The sequence below is a fragment of the Nycticebus coucang genome, chromosome 16, assembly GCF_027406575.1.
Source record: "Nycticebus coucang isolate mNycCou1 chromosome 16, mNycCou1.pri, whole genome shotgun sequence".
Lineage (NCBI taxonomy): Eukaryota > Metazoa > Chordata > Mammalia > Primates > Lorisidae > Nycticebus > Nycticebus coucang.
Window position 1 is genome coordinate 4109369 of NC_069795.1, and position 10664 is coordinate 4120032.

A 10664-nucleotide genomic window follows, 5' to 3' on the forward strand; every position below is an offset into this window, starting at 1 on the left:
CGCAGCGGGGAGGGCAGTCAGGTCTGGCACCCTGACTCCGGCCTGCCTCTGACTTCAAGGCCTCAGTTCCATTCACCTTGGTCCCTTCCAGCACCAGCAGCTCATGACTGGACTCCCCCTGAGGGAGGCTGAAATATGGTGCTTCTGGCACCACTGGAACTGTCCTGCACCCGATAATTATATCGTCGTGTCAGCTTGAAATGACGAAGGAAAATCAAATAATCTGAGCTAAAACACAATAATTACAAGAATGAGTTTATAGCATGGCGTGTTAGAAACTTTCTGCCAAAAGGACTCCAAATAAGTCACACAGACAATTTCTAGTGATGCCCTCACACCCCTGGAAGCTGTAACCACATCATCACTCCCAAAAGACCATTGCCCAGGGCTGGGAGCCTCTCCCTCAGGTGGGGTTGGAGTCAAAAGCAAATTGCAAAAGCTGTTTCAAACTAACTTGAGTCAGCCTTTTATTTTTAAGAGGGAAAGAGAATGTTTGCACACATACACACACCCTTAAGCATTTTAGGACTTAAGAAGAGAAAACATTTGATTCAATAAATACAGTAAGTAATCTTTAAATTCTCAGATATTTGCTGTATATGTTAAATGTTTTCAAATAAACTAAATATTACGAAAAATTGGCTCACACATGATGGAGGCTAATGAGTCCTGAGACCTGCAGGGTGAGGCAGAGAGTCTGGGAGAGTGGAAAGGGCAGTGCTGGGTCTGAGCCCAGCAGGTTCCAGACGTAGAAAGAGGCCACATTTCAGTTCCAGTCCAAAGACAGGACAAGGTTGATGTCCCAGCCAAATGTCCAAAGCAGCAGACAGGACGGATTCTCTCTTACTTAGGGGAGGTTCACCTTTTTGCTCTTTTTCAGCCTTCGGCAGACTGCTTAGGCCCACCCACCACACCAAGGGGATATCCACTTTACTTCCCTGTTGCTTTGAATACTAATCAAATTAGATTGAGGGAGGGGCCTTCACAGGCAGGGAACAATGGAGGCCAAGGAACAATTAGGCTGGACCATCCCCCAGGAATGCCCAGGGGTCTGATTTATCAGCAGCCTTTGGAGACCCTCTGCCTGGGCTCTGCAAAAGGTCAGAAGCCCCCTAAAGCCCAAAGGCATTGAAACATGGCTATGTCACTTCAGACTGACACGTCCTCACACCTGTCACTCACAGACCCCACATATTCTAAGCGTCCTTCATTGCTCACCCCAAATAAACTCGGCTGGAACCAGGGGGCTTGAGGGAGGAGAAAAGAGGAGACAAGGACAGAGGGTGAGAGGAGGTGGTGGGCAGAGCTGGCTGAGGGGCCCACGATGGGTGGGATGTCTGTGGCTGCCGTCACAAAGCGCATAGGCTGGAGCCTCTGTTCCCTCACAGTCTGGAGGCATCAGCCGGCCAGGCTGGTGGGTCCCTGCCTTCCGCGGCCTCTGTGCTGCCCACAACCCCTGGCCCTCCCGGGTGTGCCCATGAGTTGCTGCACTCTCCCCGTCTTCCCATGGCCTCCCCACTGTGTCTCGAATCCCCCCTTCTTTCTCTTATCAGGACATGGTCATTGGTGGGTTCACCCCCAACCCAGCATGATCACTTCCTAAGATCCTCATTTGAATTACATCAGCAGAGACTTTATTTCCATGTGGGTTCCCGTCATAAGTACCTGGGGTCAAGACATAGACGTACTTTTCTGGAAGGCACTACCATTCAACCCACCGTGCAGGTGTAGCCTTGGCCAAGGGCGCTCACTTCCCTCACTTCACTGGCAAATGCTTTGGTTAGGACTGGATCTGGGCTGCCAGCCTGGCTGCCTCTTGGGGACCCCCAGGTGCTCCCTCCCAGGTCTAAGTCACTTTTCCTGGGGCTGGGCATTTCCTAAGGGACCCCCCAGAAGTGAGCAGCCCATCCTGGTTGGCATGAGGTGCTCCTGAATGTCTTGTCTCTGAGACACCCTTGGTCCCAGCAGTCCAGAATAGTTGGTCACATGATGCTTAGGGCAGGGAAAGAAGCCTCTGAACTCGACCCCTGGAGCAACCCCTGCCTCCAAGACCCCAATTTGACGCACATCCGGAGCCCCTGCAAGCAGCACCCCCATTGGGCCACCTGCTTACTCTCTGCTCAGCCCCAGATTATAGGATGTCTATGCCTCCTGCTTCTGGCACTGGAATTGAAGCAGGAAGTCCTCTCGGAAGCAGCTAGGTGCACCTGCTGCCTGCCGTGGGCAGAGCAGAACCTGCCCTCTATCCCTCTCCTCTCGTCCTTGCTCCCTGGAGCCCCCTGCTTTCAGCAGCGTTTACGTAGGGTGGACAATGAGACATTCAGAACATCTGGTGTCTGTGGATAACGTGTGAGGACGCATGTTGATCTAAAATGACACAGCCATGTGTCAATGCCTTTGGGCTTGGCAGGGGGCTTCTGACCATTTGCAGAGCCTAGGCAGAGGCCCTCTGGTAAATCAGACCCCTGGGCGTTTCTAGGGGATGGTCCAGCCCAGTTGTTCCTCAGCCAGCCAGGCTTGTGAAGTCCCCTCCCTTTGAACTATAGGTCTAAAGGCTTTTATTGCACGGAAGACATCTCCCCCTCGTCTAACATGGAGAGGAGTGTTTGGGGTTTTGATGCATCGTCTCAGCAGCATCTGGTGTGGTTTCTCTGCAGGACCAGCTTAGCCATCACTGGTGCTCAGCACTGGCCATGAACAGCCCTGACTCACTTCTTGCAAACCTTCCCCCATTTTTATTTGGAAATTCTCTCACATTCTCAGTGAGCAATGTTCAGGCAGCGTCATTTCTGTCCTGAGGCCTTTACCCCTTTGATGTTCACCCACAGCCTTAGCAGGGGAGGGGGGAAATGCCTGAAGCCCAGCACTGCGGGAGTCCAGAGTCCTGACCCAGACTCCTTCAGGACCTCACACGAGAAAAGCCAATCTGTCCCAGGAAAACAACAGTCCAAGGTGCTGATAATGACGCTGATAACAGTGACTGTCAGCCCCAGCTGTGGGTGCTGTCAAGCTTGCTGATTGTCTGACACAGTCAGAGATGAGCTGGTGCCTCTTGGGTGGAGGGGGCAGCTCCCAGGATCAAAGCCAGAGCCGGCCCTCGCTAGGTGCAGCTGTGCAGGACTTTGCCCTGGGGCCAGCGGCGGAAAAGGAGAGCCAGAGCCTCTGTGCACCCAGTTTGCAGGCTGGGCTGGAGACACCAGTGGGGTCTGAGTGCTGGAGAAGGTCTGTTACCTGAGGATGCTTCTTACCTGGAGAGGAAAACGAGCCTTCTCTCGTGGGCGTACTTAACCCCATGGTTTCAACTTCTGAAACAGCTCAGAAGAGGCAGGAAACCGGAGGTGAAAACGGGGGAGGGTGTCATCCAGGGGTGGGAGGGCTGTTGATACAGAAAATACACTGGGAAGAGCAAAAGTACAAGTAAGGAGCGGGGAAGAGAGAGTGAGAAGCCGCCCGCCCGTGTCAGGCTCTACCAGGATCCCCTCTCATGTTCACTTGCAGAGTCGACACCCTGCACACTCATCTCTCCCTTCCACACTCATTCTCTGAGCCTTCCACAGGCCACGCCTTGGGCTCTAGTGGGTGACTGGCTTTCCGGTCCCAGAAAGCCTTAAAGTCTGTTGTGGGTTCAATGGTGTCCCCCCCCCAAAAAAAGCCTGTGTTATAGTCTTCACCCTCCACACCTGTGGGTGTGACCTTTAGAAGGAGGGCTTCTGTAAGAGAAGATGCCACTGGAGCAGGGTGGACCCTAAACCCAACTTGAGCAGTGTCCTTAGAAGAAGAGGAAAATTAGACACGGGCAAAGGGAGGAGAAGGGCAGGGTTGGACTGAGACAGTGACCTGCCACGGGAGGCGGGACTGCCGTGGCCACCTGAGCCTGAAGAGGAGGAGAGGCTTCTACCCAGGGTCCCAGCCAGAACATGACCTGCTGAGACCTTGATTTTGGACTCTGGCCTCCAGGTCTGGGAGAGCATAACGGGGGCTAAGCACCCCTGTCTGTGGCACTGTGATAAGGCAGCTTTCGGAAGGCACACAGAGTCTGATGGGAAGACTGGCAGTGAACACGGTCCCACAACCAATCACACCACGACCACAGGGCTCATGAGATGAAAGCTGCAGGCCGATGTCTAGAATACAAAGTGCTCAGGGCTAGGAGCTTGGTTTGCCCAGGACTGAAGGAGGGGAGGGACGCCTGGGCACAGAGCTCCACACAGCCCCCTTCCCACCTGTGGCCACATTCCAGGCGTGCCCTTGCCCAGCCCCAGAACACATGGCATCTGAGAGCTGCACCTCTCTCGAGGTGGCATTCAGGGCAGAACACCAGCAAAAGTGGGCCCTGGTGCCCTCCAGGGCTGTGCTCGAGGTGCCACCCACAGGTGTGCACTGAGCCAGTCCTCCATATCCCTTAGGACGGGATCAGAAGGGCCGATTTCAATTTCAGCTGGAGGAATTTGGGTCAGATCCTGAGGACAGTTAAGCCTAGAAGTCCTTGTCTAGAGCACTGTGACAGGAAAGCTGGTGTTGGGTGAGTCTGCCAGGCAGTGGAGCTCCCCCATCCAGCCCAGCACCCCCAATCAGGGTCCCTGCAGCCTCTGTGCCTGAGGCAACAACTTCAGAATAAGAAAGGCTCTGTCTTATGTTAACCAGTGTGATGAAAGTGTGTCAAACGGTCTGTGAAGCTAGTATATGATGCCCCATGATCATATCAATGTACACAGCTATGATTTAATAAAACACACACACACACACACAAATAAAATAAAAGGGAAAGAAAAAAAATTGAGAGCATTCATAAATCTAAAAAAAAAAAAAAAGAAAAGAAAAAGAAAGGCTCTGTGTCAGGTGGGTAGCTTCAGCTGAGTCTGAGGCTTCTCTTACAGAAGCCCTGAGTCTGAGGAGCTCAGCTTTGCACAGCAGGGATGCAGTCCTCAGGGTACAGTGCAGGGCAGGGATATAGCCCTCAGGGTACAGAGACATCAAAGCCAGCTGGCCACCTGGGAAGACCAGGAAGAAGAAGGCTGCCACGAGCCCTGGGGACCCCATAGACCCAGGTCTTTCTGTGTTCTGAGTGGCCTCAGAGGCACTTGGCCTGGGTCCCCACTGTAAGCAGGGCACGACAATGTGTGCTCACAGGTTGAGCTAGCACACTAAAGACACCACTTCCCAGAGGTTGGTGTCCTTGCTTGCCCCATATGAAGATGGAGTGTGAGAGTGACCACACCAGAGGGGCTGCGTGGCTGCCACCATCACTGTCAGCACGGGACCCACTGGCCAAACAGACCCCTTGCTCTTGGTTGTCTCTCAGGATGGACGGTCAGGCAGTAAGATCCTGGCCCAGGGTCCCCCCTGGACCCAGATGAGAGCCAGCTGGCAGTGGAGGAACTGTCCCCACAAGGGGTGTAGGCAGGGGACCTCAGCCTGAGCCAGGTCAGGGCCGGTGGAGTTGAAGCAAGCAGCACCATCATGGTGTCCAGGACAGTACGGATCACAAGCACACAGATGCCACGGCTGGGGGATCGGAGAAGGGGATCATCGTCTCTCTGGCATCATTGGTCCTTTTATCCCTTCACAGCAATGTGAGTGAAGGTCTCCCCTCTCTGACAGATGACGGACAAGCAGAGGGAGGAATTGGGACCTCGGATTACCTCCTCCTGGTGCCCAGCCTGTGTCCAGCATTCAGGAGGTGCTCAGCAGGTGCGGGTTGAACCAATGGCCTGAGGTCAGCCCACGCACATCAGGAAAACCAGAGCCGTCCTCCCCAACCCTCCCCGACCCCTCCCCACCCTCTTTCCCAGCCACTTCTTATTTTAGGGTCCTTTCTATAGTCCAGCAGAACCGCAGCCGCGCTGCCCAGAATGACCATAACCAGCAGGAAAATGCCTCTTCTGGCGGCCAAGGCGCAGACGGTTGCACATCCTTTCCCGAAGAAACGACAAATGGGGAAAGTTACTATTTTGGCAGCTTTCTTCACCAGCTTCCTGCAAGAGCGAGAGGAAAACATTCCCAGCTGAGACGCTGGTCCCCCATGTTGCCCTCCGTCTTAGAAATGTCTTCAAATTCTGTGTTATATATTTAAAATTCTCTAGAAGGGTGGCGCTTCCCTCTAAGGCTGACCGTTTTACAAATCACTGGTCAAGAAGAGACTCACAGCTGCGCCGTGAAGATGAGGCTGATGCAGGGCCGGCTTCTCCCCACCTCCTCCTGTCCTCCTGCAGAACACCAGGGCACTGAGGACCACAGTGCTGGCACCATGAAGGGACTCTTTCTGGAAAGTAAGAAGACCCAGCAGAAATCCTGGGGGAACCTGAACTTGTAACACCAGCACAAGGCAGAAATCTCAGCCGGAAGCCCGCCTGAGGCTGGATGCGCCTGCTTAGCAGCTGCCAAGCCCAGCCACCAAAGCGCCCTGAGGATTTGGTCATAGGTTCTGAAAACTTGGAATTTCCTTACAAAAGAGTAACTTCTTCCCCTTTTTCCAAAGGTCGGAAGGTTTTTGTTAAGAAATACATTTGAAGCGTCGTTAGGGAAAAACATACCCTTTCCACAAACCTCAAAGTATGTTCCGAAAGCCCGGCAGCTTCAGGCGGAGCAGCTCTCCTGGGAGGGGGCTGGGCCCCTCTGCCAGCGCCTGCCCAGTAAACCAGCGAGTGTTTACCCTGGAGGGTTCACGGTTTGGGACCTGTATAAATAAGATACATAAGAAAGCCCAAATAGAAAAACCAACTTGGAATGTCTCCCTGCCTGGTGGAGCCAGAGAATATTTTTCCATACCAGAAGGAAAAAGATAACGCAGCATTCCCAGAGTGAGTCCCAGGGGGTTTGCCGGGTTCCCTGTAATGTCTGGGGAAACTGCCTCCTGCGAGTTTCTCGACAGAGTGTTTGGAGAGGAAAAGAGCGAGGAAGAGATCGGAAACGCGGCTAGTAGCTTTAGTAGTGTTCCCTCAAAACTCATGTCCACCAGGAACCTCAGAATGTGACCGTATTTGGAAAGAGGGTCTTCGTGGCTGTCATCAAGGTAAGCAGAGAGATGAGATCACCCCAGGCTAGGGTGGGCCCCAAGCCCAGAGGAAGTGGCCTTGTGAGAGATAGCAGAGGCCACACAGCAGAGGCAGAGGCTGCAGAGTCTCAGCAGCAAGCCCGGGTGCCAAGACCAGCAGTGGGAGACACCAGGGAGGAGCCTCCCAGGCAAAGACAAGAAGAGAGGGTCCCACATGCGGAGAATGAGACCTGCTCACTCACCGGAGTCGACGCCTCTGGATACCGGAACTGGTACAAATTTATAAGTGATTTGCTCTCAAGAGAGCTCAGACTGTTTTGAGGAAATTAGATGAGGACACCACTGGGCAGGCCGTGGTAAGAACAGCAGCCGGACCCCACGTGTTCTGAAACCCAGCTCGACTGTGAAGTGGAGGCAGCACCTTCTCCTCTCGCCTGTCCTCCCCCCAGTCTATTGGTCACAAGGGAAGGATGGCTCTCAGTGAGTGTCGGGAGGGAGGTGTCGCCACCAAGACTCGGGACCTTCATGTCCACCCCGTCAAGGCTGGGATCCAGCTGCACCTCCAGGGCCTTCCAAAACCAAAACCTGGCGATGCAAGAGATAAAATAATTTCAAATTCTCCTTCTGTCAATTAGAAAGAAACTGGCCTTTCAGTCATCCAATTTATCCTCTTGGAAATACTCTTTCTTGAAAGAAAAAGACAGGAAGTAGACAGGGAGGAGCCCTCTTCGGAAATGTCCATTCTTCCCACCCCCATGCCACTGCCTTTAATCCTATGTCCAGCTCTGGGACTTGGACCTGCAGATGACTCGGCCCCATGTGTCTGGAGTCCAGCAGAGAAGGTCACCAGAATGCGAGCTCCTCAGCACCTGCCACCCCAAACCCAGTGACTCAGCCTATGTTCCCCACGCACAGCACAGCTGAGGACCAGGCCCGGACCTCACTTCCTGCTGCAGCCACGTTTTGGGGTTGCACTTACAGCACGATGGGTCCCCTGTGCCAGGCATGGATGGGCTGTAGAGGAGGTGTCAAAGTTTCACCTGCACTTCTGCCTCCTTCCCCCTTCCAAGTCTTGGGCTACTCAGGCTCACGGAGCCCACCACCCCCCCATTGTACCCCCCAAGGGATCCAGAGCCGTCTTCGTGTGCATGGGTTCATGGGGTGAGAGGCACAGCAGGGCATGGTCCACTGTGGCCTGCCAAGCTGTCTGCACCCCCTGATGCCCAGTCCTAAGCCTTCTTCACTCTAGTTAACATCTGCTGAGTCCTCCAGAGTCCGTGAGGTTGCACCACTAACTGACATCCACTTGGGAGGAGAAAATACCAGTGGACAAGTTACCAAGAGGAGAGGGCAGGGGTCCAGTCAGTGTGAGCCCCCGCATGCAAACAGCTCCCCTCGAGAACACCCAAGGCAAAGTGACGGCTGTCACTAGTATCTAAAGGACTGCCAGGAAAAAGAAGCGCCTTTTCTTTGGAGGAGCTCAAAATCAAAACAAGGGGCAACGGCTGGAAGTTACTCCCAAGTGGTTCCCTCCACACAGGAGGACGCTTCGCACGGCAGGAAGTGGGCCACAGCAGCAGCCTCCTGCAGTCATGAGCTGCTCAACATCAGGACTATGCAGCCGACCAACGGCCATGTGAGGTGCTAGGAACTGGGGAGAGGCTTGGGGCATCACCAAGGCTGATTTGTGCTGCTGTGGGGAGCTGAGGCCTTTCTGGGGACACAAGGCAGTTGCACATACGTGGCAGATTTCCCTGGAGGGGGAAGGGAATTTGTCCAACGAGTAGGAAGGAAGCTTTGGGGACAGAGGCAGCAATGGAATATTCTGAACTTGGATCACTTGAGAACATCCAAAGGCTAAAACTGTCCTCACGTGACCCTCTCGCTTTGGGGAAGGAGGGCCAGCGTGGGCCCCAAATGGCCTTGGAAAGAGGCTGGGCCTGCTTGACCACTGGAGAAGGTACCCAGGGTGGGATGAGACATCCCCGGGCTCTATGCCTACAGCTCCCTCCACTGGACACCTTTCAGGCCAGAGCCTGGAGAACGTGAGACGGGCCAGGGAGCCAGCTAAGGAGGGACTAAAAGCACGGTGACTTCACCTGAGCTGCCAGGGTCTTCTGCCCAGATGTTCTCTGCACTCCAGGCAACAGAGGCCATCTTCTGGAGGTCTCCTAAGGGCTGAGTGAGAGACAGATGCAGGCAGTTTTCTATAACAGCCTCTGATGACTGAGAAGTCACTGCAGATGGAGCTCTAAGGTCCCAAGGGAGAAGCCCAGGCTCTAAATGCCCCCAGGCTCTGAACGCCCCCAGGCTCTGAACACCCCCAGGCTCTGAACACCTCCAGGCTCTGAACACCCCAGGGCTCTGAACGCCCCCAGGCTCTGAACACCCCCAGGCTCTGAACACCCCAGGGCTCTGAATGCCCCCAGGCTCTGAACACCTCCAGGCTCTGACTGCCCGGGCTTTGCTCAGCAGCTTATCAATTAGCTCTGTGACCACTGAGCTGATGAGGCTTCCTGGTGGGTCTCAGCTCACCTGCAATAGAGAATCAATACACTTGGTGAAGTGGGACAGTTTGGAGGCACTGAACACCAAGCTCTTGTCCCTGCATCCCTGGCGTAGGACTTCCTCCTGAGAGAGCTAAGCCATGACAGACTCGTCTGTGCCAAAATATGAACAGCTGACCGCTGACCACCCCTGCAAACAACAAGAGAGGTGACAGGCCAAGCTCCTGGTGCCTCAGCACTAGAAGTGCCCGCAAGGGGACCCAGCAGCAGTAAAGATAAATTTTAGGCTCTACCTAAGTGTTAAAGAACTGGCTCTGGGTTTATTTATTTGGATAAATTTTAACAGGCCTCCAAAGATGAATGGACAAACAACCGGAGATGATGTTGAACTTTCTGAAAAGTTATTGGTGTTGCCCTCCAGAATGGCCGACGTTTAAGAAGACAACATAAAATGCTGACACGGAGCAACTGGAACTCATGAACATGGTCGGTGAAAGTATGAAATGGTACAACCAGCTGGAAAAGGCTCTGGAAGTCTCTCATAAAACTGAACATACACCCCGCACCCAGTAATCAATCCTAGATCTTTACTCAAGATGAAGGAAGATATAGGTCCACAAAGAGATTTGTTTATAGCATCTTCATGAATAGCCAGCCCCCCGAGATAGCCTGAGTCTCGATTAACAGTAGAACACATAAACAAACTGGTATATTCTTAAGTGGAATACCAGTCAGGAACACAAAGAAATAAACTATGGATGACTCACTAACAACATGAATACATCACAAAACCATTATCCGGAATGGGAGATGACAGATACAACTGCGTCCATGCTGTGTGATTATACAAAGTTCTAGAATCTATGGGGAACAAAACCAGAGCAGTGGTTGCTCCTAAGGAGTGAGGAGTGGACTTGTTTGAAAGGTGGGTTTTGGAGAACTTTCTGGGGTTCCGATAATGTTGTAAACCTTGGAGGAAGCTTATACATCTGCTGAAAATCAGTGAATACACACTTAGCATTTGTGCATTTCACTGTATCCAAATTTTACCTCACCCCCCCCCAAAGAAAACCTGTAAACAGATATTGAGCTCTAATTAATGAACAACGTGCATGGTGAAACATTTAGAGAACGTGTGGAGGTCTGCAAGGTACCTTGGAATG